At 34.6% G+C, this 10,673-nt stretch overlaps 1 long non-coding RNA gene across 2 annotated transcripts; it reads right to left on the reverse strand.

Moving 5' to 3' along the window:
* Positions 1-420: 420 nt before the first annotated feature.
* Positions 421-4,884, reverse strand: LOC147397100 (uncharacterized). 2 transcript variants are annotated; one of them, XR_015180281.1, is made up of 4 exons: positions 4,545-4,884; positions 1,474-1,776; positions 1,228-1,386; positions 421-1,104 (listed from the first exon to the last, which is right to left on the reverse strand). It is a non-coding gene; the product is annotated as an uncharacterized LOC147397100 (long non-coding RNA). The 2 variants fall into 2 exon arrangements; XR_015180282.1 differs by lacking the exon at positions 4,545-4,884 and adding an exon at positions 1,903-2,358.
* Positions 4,885-10,673: the final 5,789 nt, after the last annotated feature.

A 10,673-nucleotide genomic window follows, 5' to 3' on the forward strand; every position in this document is an offset into this window, starting at 1 on the left:
TCTTAAAAATGATCATAAGTTCTGTAAATGAGCCAGAATTAACTTATTCTCGTCTTTTATATTTGGCATGTCTGCTTCTTTACATTGCAGGGTCATTGATTTTTCTGTTAATTGTTTGTAAAGAAGATCAACTCTTGGTAATGGGTTCTTGTTGAAGGAAGTGCTTCGTTTTAACTTGAAACAGAATCGAGTGGCATGAACCAACAAAGAAGTGTTTGATCTACTGTTTGAAATTGAAAACTCATTCCTTCGGAATGCCTGACAGGAACTCTGTGAAGGTTAAGCTCTTAAAGCATAGGGTTCAACTGTACCTGATGCATCTTATGTAGCCAATTTCGGCAACCCATAGTTTACTGGTTAAGAATCTTATGAAATCATGTACTTTAGGTTGACTCTGAAATGGAATAAATCCTCTATTTATTTTCAAGTGTTGGAAAAAGGGGGATACAAATCTGAGGTCGGATAAAAAAATTACGTCCTACTTAAATTGGGGGTCGGCAGCGTCATTACTTCAAAGAATCTAACATGAATTTGAATGAGTCATGCTGGAAAGACCTCAAACTGGAACCTAATTTATCAATGAAAAAACATCCATGATTCCAATCCACTTTCACGCCATGAAAATGCGATCTAAGGTTCCAGCTTGACGTCAAGTATTATTCAAAAGTAATTGGTGCATGTGTCAGCACCAACAATATGATAATTGAAGATAAGAAAGCATCTTATCTTTTTCCCTTCTTACATGTCAGAGGAATATTGAAGTTCACATGGTCTGTTGAAATTTTGACCAAATCAGTGTGGTGCAGAATGCAGATTAAAAACAATTGAACAAATAAGATATTGAAAAGTTGTAAAGCAATCTTAATACATTATTAGTAAATGAAGATTATAAAATATTAGTCACAGTTCCTTTTTTATGAGTAAAGCTTGAAGGTGAAAGAAAATGGAGATGAGAATTGGTATGATGGTTGTGGTGTTGACTGTGTCTGTGCTTCCATTCTCCAATATTTGAATGAGTCTCGATCACATTCCAATCGGATTGCACGTTAACTTGACCAACAAATTGCGAACATGCTATGCTTCAACCGATTCATTATCCTTCCTCTGCTACAAAAACACAACCCATAAATTTTACATTTGATTTTTATTTGAACTTTGGTGGTCCCATCCTTTAACAGCTTAGAAATTAATTTAAAAGCTAACCAAATTGTAGTTCTTGGATCTGACCTCTACTTGGCCTTTGAAGGTGGTCATATTAGCATTGGTCACTACCAAGCCTAGAGAATCTATGGCCTCCAGCAACCTCACAAATCCGCTGGGTTTGTGCTTGCATAAAACTTCGATGCAGAATTCATTTCCATCTATTTGGGTCACTTTTACTTGTATCTACAAATTATCAGTAATCTTGTAAGGAAACATTACAACAAACTAAAACCCATTTAAATTTTCGTCAAAGGAAAGATAATGGGGTACCTTCATCTGTTGTGCCTTATCATGATCATCCTCAAAGGAAAGACAATGTCCTTCAATGGATGGAAGCCAGCTGTAGTGCTCATTAGAGATTGATCGAGTACAATAGTCTCTAGATATTCACATTTGACTGAAGAAATGGAAGCCGACGCTGCTTTATCAAACACAATTGATTCAGTCCAACCTTTGAAAAAGGAGGAAGGGAATTGCTGCTGCCCCCCTAATGTACTAATGTACCCATACACCTTGATTCCAATCATGTTAGCAACAGGGCACCCTTAGAATGGCTCTTCATTGAAATAATCTCTGCAAACAAAGACAAATGGTAACCATTCAGTGGAGGACTTCATAAGGATACTGAATTCGTTGGGTGAAATCAACGCCTTGGTGGCTACTGTGTTATATAAACAGCATAGTAAAAAAGCAAATAACCTTATTCAGTGCATCGCTACTGCCACATGGTGAAATCAATGTAGAGGCTTCACATCATCGAAAACTATAAATTTTGTAGAATATTCATTTCTCAAAATCTCAACTCAAACATTCCGAGGCATTCCTGAAACATTGGATATCTCATTGTTAATGTTTCATGCCAGTTTTGGCTGAAACCAGAATGTTCCACAGAACATTTTGAAACAACACAAAATTTTGAACCATGACTATGACACCTTTTACATATAAAAATTTTGAACCGATCATATAAAAATCTTTATTCACCCTCAACTTGTTTAAATATAACAAAAACATGACCTAAGCCAAATCCACAAGGCATACAATGTTTTACTTCTAGCCCATGTACATATAACACTTGCACTTCCTACAAAGAGATAAGTCCTCACCACTACACACCCATTCATCAAAACCTATCATATATTGGTCTGATCAATGCATTCTATGATAAATAAGTTCTCACCACTACACACTCATTCATCAAAACCTCATCAGATCTTCAATAAACCTTCAAACCAACACCTTCCCTCCTTAACAAATTATAACCCATAGTAGAAGAACACAAACCCATATCCTCCAATATCAACAAACACTAAAAACTTCCAATAAATATAAGAAAAAACTGAGTAGCTTTCACATCTAAAGAGGAAAAGATGCACTAGAATCAAATTCATGGAGACACATTGAAAAAATAATTCAACTACAAAATATATTGAAATATAGGGAACCCGTTACATTTAAATCCATGTAAACACATTTTCTTCCCTAAAAATATCCTAATCATAACATCAAATGCTTAAAAACTCAATCCTCACTACCTACATATCCATTCCCATTCATCAAAACCTCATCAGATCTTCAATGTTCAAACCAACCACATTCCCTCCCCTTACCAAATAATAACCCATAGTGGAAGAACACAAGACTAACTCATATTCTCCAACATCAACAAACAGTACAAACTTTCAAGAAATATAAAGCTATAATCTAAGAAACCAACCAGTGATGGCATGGACAGTGGTCATGAGGCCTTCAACAATGCCAATTCTGAAAGGCAATGAAGGTAACACTTGCACTTCCTACAAAGAGATAAGTCCTCACCACTACACACCCATTCATCAAAACCTATCATATATTGGTCTGATCAATGCATTCTATGATAAATAAGTCCTCACCACTACACACTCATTCATCAAATCCTCATCAGATCTTCAATAAACCTTCAAACCAACACCTTCCCTCCTTAACAAATTATAACCCATAGTAGAAGAACACAAACCCATATCCTCCAATATCAACAAACACTAAAAACTTCCAATAAATTAAGAAAAAACTGAGTAGCTTTCACATCTAAAGAGGAAAAGATGCACTAGAATCAAATTCATGGAGACACATTGAAAAAATAATTCAACTACAAAATATATTGAAATATAGGGAACCCGTTACATTTAAATCCATGTAAACACAATTTTTTTCCCTAAAAATATCCTAATCATAACATCAAATGCTTAAAAACTCAATCCTCACTACCTTCATATCCATTCCCATTCATCAAAACCTCATCAGATCTTCAATGTTCAAACCAACCACATTCCCTCCGTACCAAATAATAACCCATAATGGAAGAACACAAGACTAACTCATATTCTCCAACATCAACAAACAATACAAACTTTCAAGAAATATAAAGCTATAATCTAAGAAACCAACCAGTGATGGCATGGACAGTGGTCATGAGGCCTTCAACAATGCAAATTCTGAAAGGCAATGAAGATAAACAATTGATGAAATTGTTGGATGAACTTGCAGTTCATGCACAGAAGGTTTATTAGCCTGATCTCTTTGCCAGATCTTCATTGGCCCTTCTTGCGTGCAATATAAGCCAAGCCACGACACTGGTTTATGTCTGTTTCAAATTGAGTTTATTGACTTATATATAAGGCCATAACATAACAGATGAAAACACTAGGCAACTTTATTATAATGCACTATCTACATCCTTGAAGTGAAGAAACGATTTAAATACAAAATATTCATTTTTCTTCTTTCAACATGTTACTGTAGATAATAAGGTGACTATCGGTTTACAGAACCAGAGAATCAGTGACAAAATAACAAAAACAAAATTTCGTACCCTGAATATGAAAAAATTTCGGATTCGGTACAATGTTCATTTTAACTCCCAAAACATGTTTTTACAGTGAATTCGTCACTTTTATAATCTACAAATTCATGAATTCTGTCAGTTTTATAGTCTATGAATTCATTGATAAAATACCAGCAATTTTGCCTTACCAGCGATTTCACTGGTAATTTTTGAATGAATTGGTTGATAATAAACATGATGAATTTACTGGAAAAACATGTTTTGGGATTTCAAATGAACAATGTACCAAAACCAAAACCCATTTGAAGGATCATACCATGTACAATGTACCAAAACCAAAACCCATTAGGCAAAAAACCCATGCTACCCAACAACACACTAAAAACCGAAGAAGAAGAAGACGAAGATGGAGATGGAGATCGATTGCAAGATACTCAGCGAAAAAATTAAAAAGAAAAATTATTAAACAAATAAAAGTGTAAAAAAAAATAAAAAACAAGGGCTTGTGATTTGTTACCTTAGGGCTTCTGTCGAGCTCTTCGTTTGTGTGAGCCGTCGTCTGTTCTAGAGAGAGAGAGAGGGAATAGAGATGAGGAAGAAGCGTTGTAAAGAGAAAGAGAAGAGAGGGCAGAAACGAAGAAGACGAGTTTTCTTTCGTTCTGATTTTTTTTCGTCTTCGTTTCTTTCGATGATTTTGTAAAGAGAAAGAGAAGAGAGGGCAGAAACGAAGAGATCGAAGATGAACACAAGAAGATTTCTCTCTGCGTTTCGACTGAAATTTCGTTTGAAATCAGATCTGAAATTTGCGAAGAAGACGAAGTTTCGGCTGCGGCTGAAATTTCGTTTTTAGTTTTTATTTTTTATTTGTTAACGGGGAGGTAGTTGTAAATAACGAATTTTCATCGTTTTAAATTCAAGTCGCGATCTGAACCGTCGATTTAGCGAATATCGAACGGCTTATATGGTGAGTCGCGATGTGAGTCGCAAAATGAGTCTTAGGAACGCGACCCATATATATATATATATATATATGGGAAATGTTCAGCAACAAACATTTTGACAAACATTTTGGCAAAACATTTTTCAAAACATGGGTTAGAGGTTTTGGAATGGGCTGATTTTTGGTGATGATGATCTCCTCCTCACCGTAGAGATCATCATCACCAAAAATCAGCCCATTCCAAAACTTCTAACCCCATCAAAAATGGTTTACAAAAAATGGACGGTCCATGATTTTTCAACTTGTAAACTGGGGCTAGAAGTTTTGGAATGGGCTGATTTTTTATGAGGATGATATCCTCACCGTAGAGATCATCCTCACCAAAAATCAGCCCATTCCAAGACCTCTAACCCATGTTTTGAAAAATGTTTTGCCAAAATGTTTGTCAAAATGTTTGTTGCTGAACGGGACCCTATATATATATATATATATAGGGTCAGGTTCAAAGGACAACCATTTCTACACACATATAGACAACGTGTTTTGTCTTATATGGGCAAAAATGTTTGGAATGGACTGATTTTTTGTGAGGATGATCTCTGTGATGAGGAGATCATCCTTGCCAAAAATCAGCTCATTATGAAGCTTCTAGACCGTCCAATTTTTGTTGAAAAATTATAGACCGTCCAATTTTTGTAAATCAATTTTGATGGGGTTACAAGTTTTGGAATGGGATGATTTTTTGCCAGGATGATCCCCTCATCACAGAGATCATCCTCACAAAAAATCAGTCCATTCCAAACATTTTTGCCCATATAAGACAAAACACATTGTCTATATGTGTGTAGAAATGGTTGTCCTTTGAACCTGACCCATATATATATGGGTCACGTTATTACGACCCCCTTTTGGACCCCCTTTGGCGACACACCTTTTTGTCTTATATGGGCAAAAATGTTTGGATTGGGCTGATTTTTTGTGAGGATGATCTCTGTGATGAGGGGATCATTCTGGCAAAAAATCATCCCATTCCAAAACTTCTAACCCCATCAAAATTGATTTACAAAAATAGGACGGTCTATAATTTTTCAACAAAAATCGGACGGTCTAGAAGTTTTGGAATGGGATGATTTTTTGCCAGAATGATCCCCTCATCACAGAGATCATCCTCACAAAAAATCAGCCCATTCCAAACATTTTTGCCCATATAAGACAAAAAGGTGTGTCGCAAAGGGGGTCCAAAAGGGGGTCGTAATAACGTGACCCTATATATATATATATATATGGGAAATGTTCAGCAACAAACATTTTGGCAAAACATTTTTCAAAACATGGGTTAGAGGTTTTGGAATGGGTTGATTTTTGGTGAGGATGATCTCTACGGTGAGGAGATCATCATCACCAAAAATCAGCCCATTTCAAAACTTCTAACCCCATAAAAAATGGTTTACAAAAAATGAACGGTCTACGATTTTTCAACTTGTAAACTGGGGCTAGAAGTTTTGAAATGGTCTGATTTTTGGTGAGGATGATCTCCTCACCGTAGAGATCATCCTCACAAAAAATTAGCCCATTCCAAAACCTCTAACCCATGTTTTGCCAAAATGTTTGTTGCTGAACGGGACCCTATATATATAGGGTCGGGTTCCGTAGACTCACATTGCGACACACCGTTTTGTCTTATATGGGCAAAAATGCTTGGAATGGGCTGATTTTTTGTGAGGAGATCATCCTTGCCAAAAATCAGCTTATTATGAAACTTCTAGCCCCATGTTTACAAGTTGAAAATTTTTAGACCGTCCAATTTTTGTAAATCAATTTTGATGGGGTTAGAAGTTTTGGAATTGGATGATTTTTTGCCAGGATGATCCCCTCATCACAGATATCATCCTCACAAAAAATCAGCCCATTCCAAACATTTTTGCCCATATAAGACAAACGGTGTGTCACAATGTGAGTCGTAATAAGGGTCGTAATAACGCTATCCATATATATATATATATATAGGGAAATGTTCAGCAACAAACATTTTGGCAAAACATTTTTCAAAACATGGGTTAGAGGTTTTGGAATGGGCTGATTTTTGGTGATGATGATCTCCTCGCTGATTTTTGGTGAGGATGATCTCTATGATGAGGAGATCATCATCATCAAAAATCAGCCCATTCCAAAATTTCTAACCCCATCAAAAATTGTTTACAAAAAATGAACGGTCCACGATTTTTCAACTTATAAACATGGGGCTAGAAGTTTTGGAATTGGCTGATTTTTGGTGAGGATGATCTCCTCACCGTAGAGATCATCCTCACCAAAAATCAGCCCATTCCAAAACCTCTAACCCATGTTTTGAAAAATGTTTTGCCAAAATGTTTGTTGCTAAATGGGACCCATATATATATGGTCTCGTTCACCACCCTACGCTTTACCAAACGTGTTTTGTCCTACATGGGTTAGAAGTTTTGGAATAGGCTGATTTTTTGTGAGGATGATCTCTATGGTGAGGAGATCATCCTCACCAAAAATCAGCTCATTCCAAAACTTCTAACCCCATAAAAAATGATTTACAAAAAATGGACGGTCCACGATTTTGCAACTTGTAAACATGGGGCTAGAAATTTTAAAATGGGCTGATTTTTGGTGATGAGGATTTTATATATATTGGGAAATGTTCAACACCCTAAGCTTTACCCTACACTTTAACAAACGTGTTTTGTCCTACATGGGTTAGAAGTTTTGGAATGGGCTGATTTTTGGTGAGGATGATCTCTACGATTAGAAGATCATCCTCACCAAAAATCAGCCCATTCCAAAAATTTTTGCCCTATGTTTACAAGTTGAAAAATCGTGGACCGTCCATTTTTTTTAAACCATTTTTGATGGGGTTAGAAGTTTTGGAATGAGCTGATTTTTGGTGATGATGATCTCCTCGGTTAGAAGTTTTGGAATGGGCTGAATTTTGGTGAGGATGATCTCCTCACCATAGAGATCATCCTCACCAAAAATCAGCCCATTCCAAAACTTCTAACCCATGTAGGACAAAACACGTTTGTTAAAGTGTAGGGTAAAGCTTAGGGTGGGGAACGGGACCCATATATATATAGGGGGTGGTTCAAGGGTCATATGTAAAAACATATGAGAAAACAATGGTTTTTCAAAATATGAGTTAGAGGTTTTGGATTGAGCTGATTTTTTGCAAGGATGGCCACTATGATGAGAAGATCATCCTCACAAAAAATCAGTTGAATCAGAAACTTCTAAATCCATCAAAAGTGATTTACAAATTATTGACAAAAATTGGTAAAAAATCGACGATCCACATTCTAAATCACTTTTAATGGGGTTAAAAGTTTCAGATTGGACTGATTTTTTTTCGGATGATCTTCCCATCATAGAGATCATCCTCACAAAAAATCAACTCAATCCAAAATTTCTAACCCATATTTTGAAAATTTATTAATGTTACATTGTTTTTACATATGTTTTCTCATATGTCCCTTGAACCTGACCTTATATATATATATATATATTATATATATATATATATATATATATATATATATATATATATATATTGGGGAATACTAACATCCAAGACCTTATGAGGACATTAACATTCTCCAACACTTTTTTTTCCAGTAATATTCTTATCAATTTTTTCATTTAATAAAAAAGATAATGGTATATTAGTCTTTTTACATATTAAATACTTATTTATGTTATTAATACTTGGCTCTTTCATAATAAATGTCAAGGGCATTTAATATTTAGAATTAAATATCTTGCTGCAATAAATAATTTGACAATCAATGCAAATAAGTATTTATTGTGTAAAAGACGAACATACCCCATTTGTTTTTACTAAAAAATAAAATGAGTAGGGGTATTATTGGATAAATAAAGTGTTAGAGAATGCTAACGTTCCCATAAGATCTTGGATGTTAGCATTCCCCTATATATATATAAGAGGATGGGATCACCATCCAACGTGTTTTGTAATCCTCAATTTACAAAATATGTTAAATTTGTCTTACGTTGCTTAAAATTTTTGGATTGGGCTAATATTTTTTGTGAGGATAATCTATATGGTAATCAGATCATTCTCACAAAAAATCAACCTAATTTGAAACTTCTAATCCCTAAAACATAGTTCACAAATTAGCAGTGAAAATCGACGATCCACAATTCTAAACTATTATGAAACTTCTAACCCATACAGGACAAAGGTTTTCACTTTGTGTTGGCTCCCTAATATTAGATGTCAAACGGGATCATATATATATATATATATATATATATATATATATATATATTGTGTGTGTGTCAAGGGCAGAGCCAGGATTTTTTCTACGTGGGGGCAACTAAGAACTTATTAATAATATTAAATTTTATTTTATAAAATCTACCAAAATCAACTTCTACCATATATGTCTGCAATAATTTAAATTGACAAAATATTAACACATAGCATTTATACAAAATGTTAACATTGTTTCCACACAAAAATCAATCACTAATCTACATGCATAAGTTTTCACAATTGTTTCTAACGAGTTCTCATATTTTGATCACAAGTTAGTGGTAGCCAAACCTTAGAGTGGGGATCCATGCCGTAAATTTCAAAACAATGTGATTAGTTTATTAATTAACATACCGTGGAGTGAATTCTAACCGCATCAATTTGTGGCATCCAAAAACATGATCTAGTGCCACAGGGTTATAAAAGAAAAAATTCTAAAAACTTTGAAAAAAATGTTAATTTTACCGTTGAATTTTAATTTTAAATTTTGGAATTCGGTAACTATCTATTTTTAACATATTTGATTAGGCTCAAAAAAGAATTTTTTATTTTTTTATTTTTTTGAATTGATGTTTTCCAAGAAATCCAGAAGATTGTGGTGTTGGATTGCAAATTTTATAATCCTTACAAGCCCAACGACCTTTAGTAAGATTTGAAATCTTACTAAATTAGTTATGCTAGTCTAATTTATAAGGATGGTTTGTTCACTAACAAACTTGATAAAGTAAGGGAGTTTTTGCAATAAAATTGTAACATATAGGTATGCCCATTAAAGCTCTCTTAAAAAAAAATTTAGATTATTCAAAAATCCTTCTAAATTTTAGAAATTTCTATGTGGGCTAAACTCTTAAGAAACTATTTTAAATTATTAACAATTTATTAAGATTTTTAAAATTCTTATGGGGGGCAATAAGAGGTTTTAGAAACCTTTGTGGGGGTAAAGTCTTGAGAAATTAAATTTTCATTATAAATTACTAGTTACTCCCTGAGGTTTTATAAAGTTTTGTGGGGGCAACTGCCCCCATTGCCCCCACTGTAAATCCACCCTTAGTGTGTGTGATATATATAAGATCTAGGTTAAATGGTGTACGTTGTAGACACCTCAATTTGAACGGGTCCACACTCGAAAGGGCCCAAAAATACTGATTTTTCAATAGGATTCGCTAACAGACCTCAAAGGCCCACATCACTAAAAAGTGACTTTTTGATCAAACCGATGTCCCATAGACCCTTAATGGTCTAGGAGGCTCACCAAAAGGACTCGGCCTACCCTACGCTTTCCTAATGTTCACCGTGTCATTCCCAAAATAAAAAATGATGAATTCTCAATAAAATTTATCAACGGGCCCTAAAAGGCCCGATTTACCAACACGTGGCATTTTGATCAAACCAATGATTTCAAAAACCTC

This window comes from Akebia trifoliata, chromosome 8 (genome assembly GCF_017979445.1).
Source record: "Akebia trifoliata isolate Shusen 1 chromosome 8, ASM1797944v1, whole genome shotgun sequence".
In the NCBI taxonomy this organism is placed as follows: Eukaryota; Viridiplantae; Streptophyta; class Magnoliopsida; order Ranunculales; family Lardizabalaceae; genus Akebia; species Akebia trifoliata.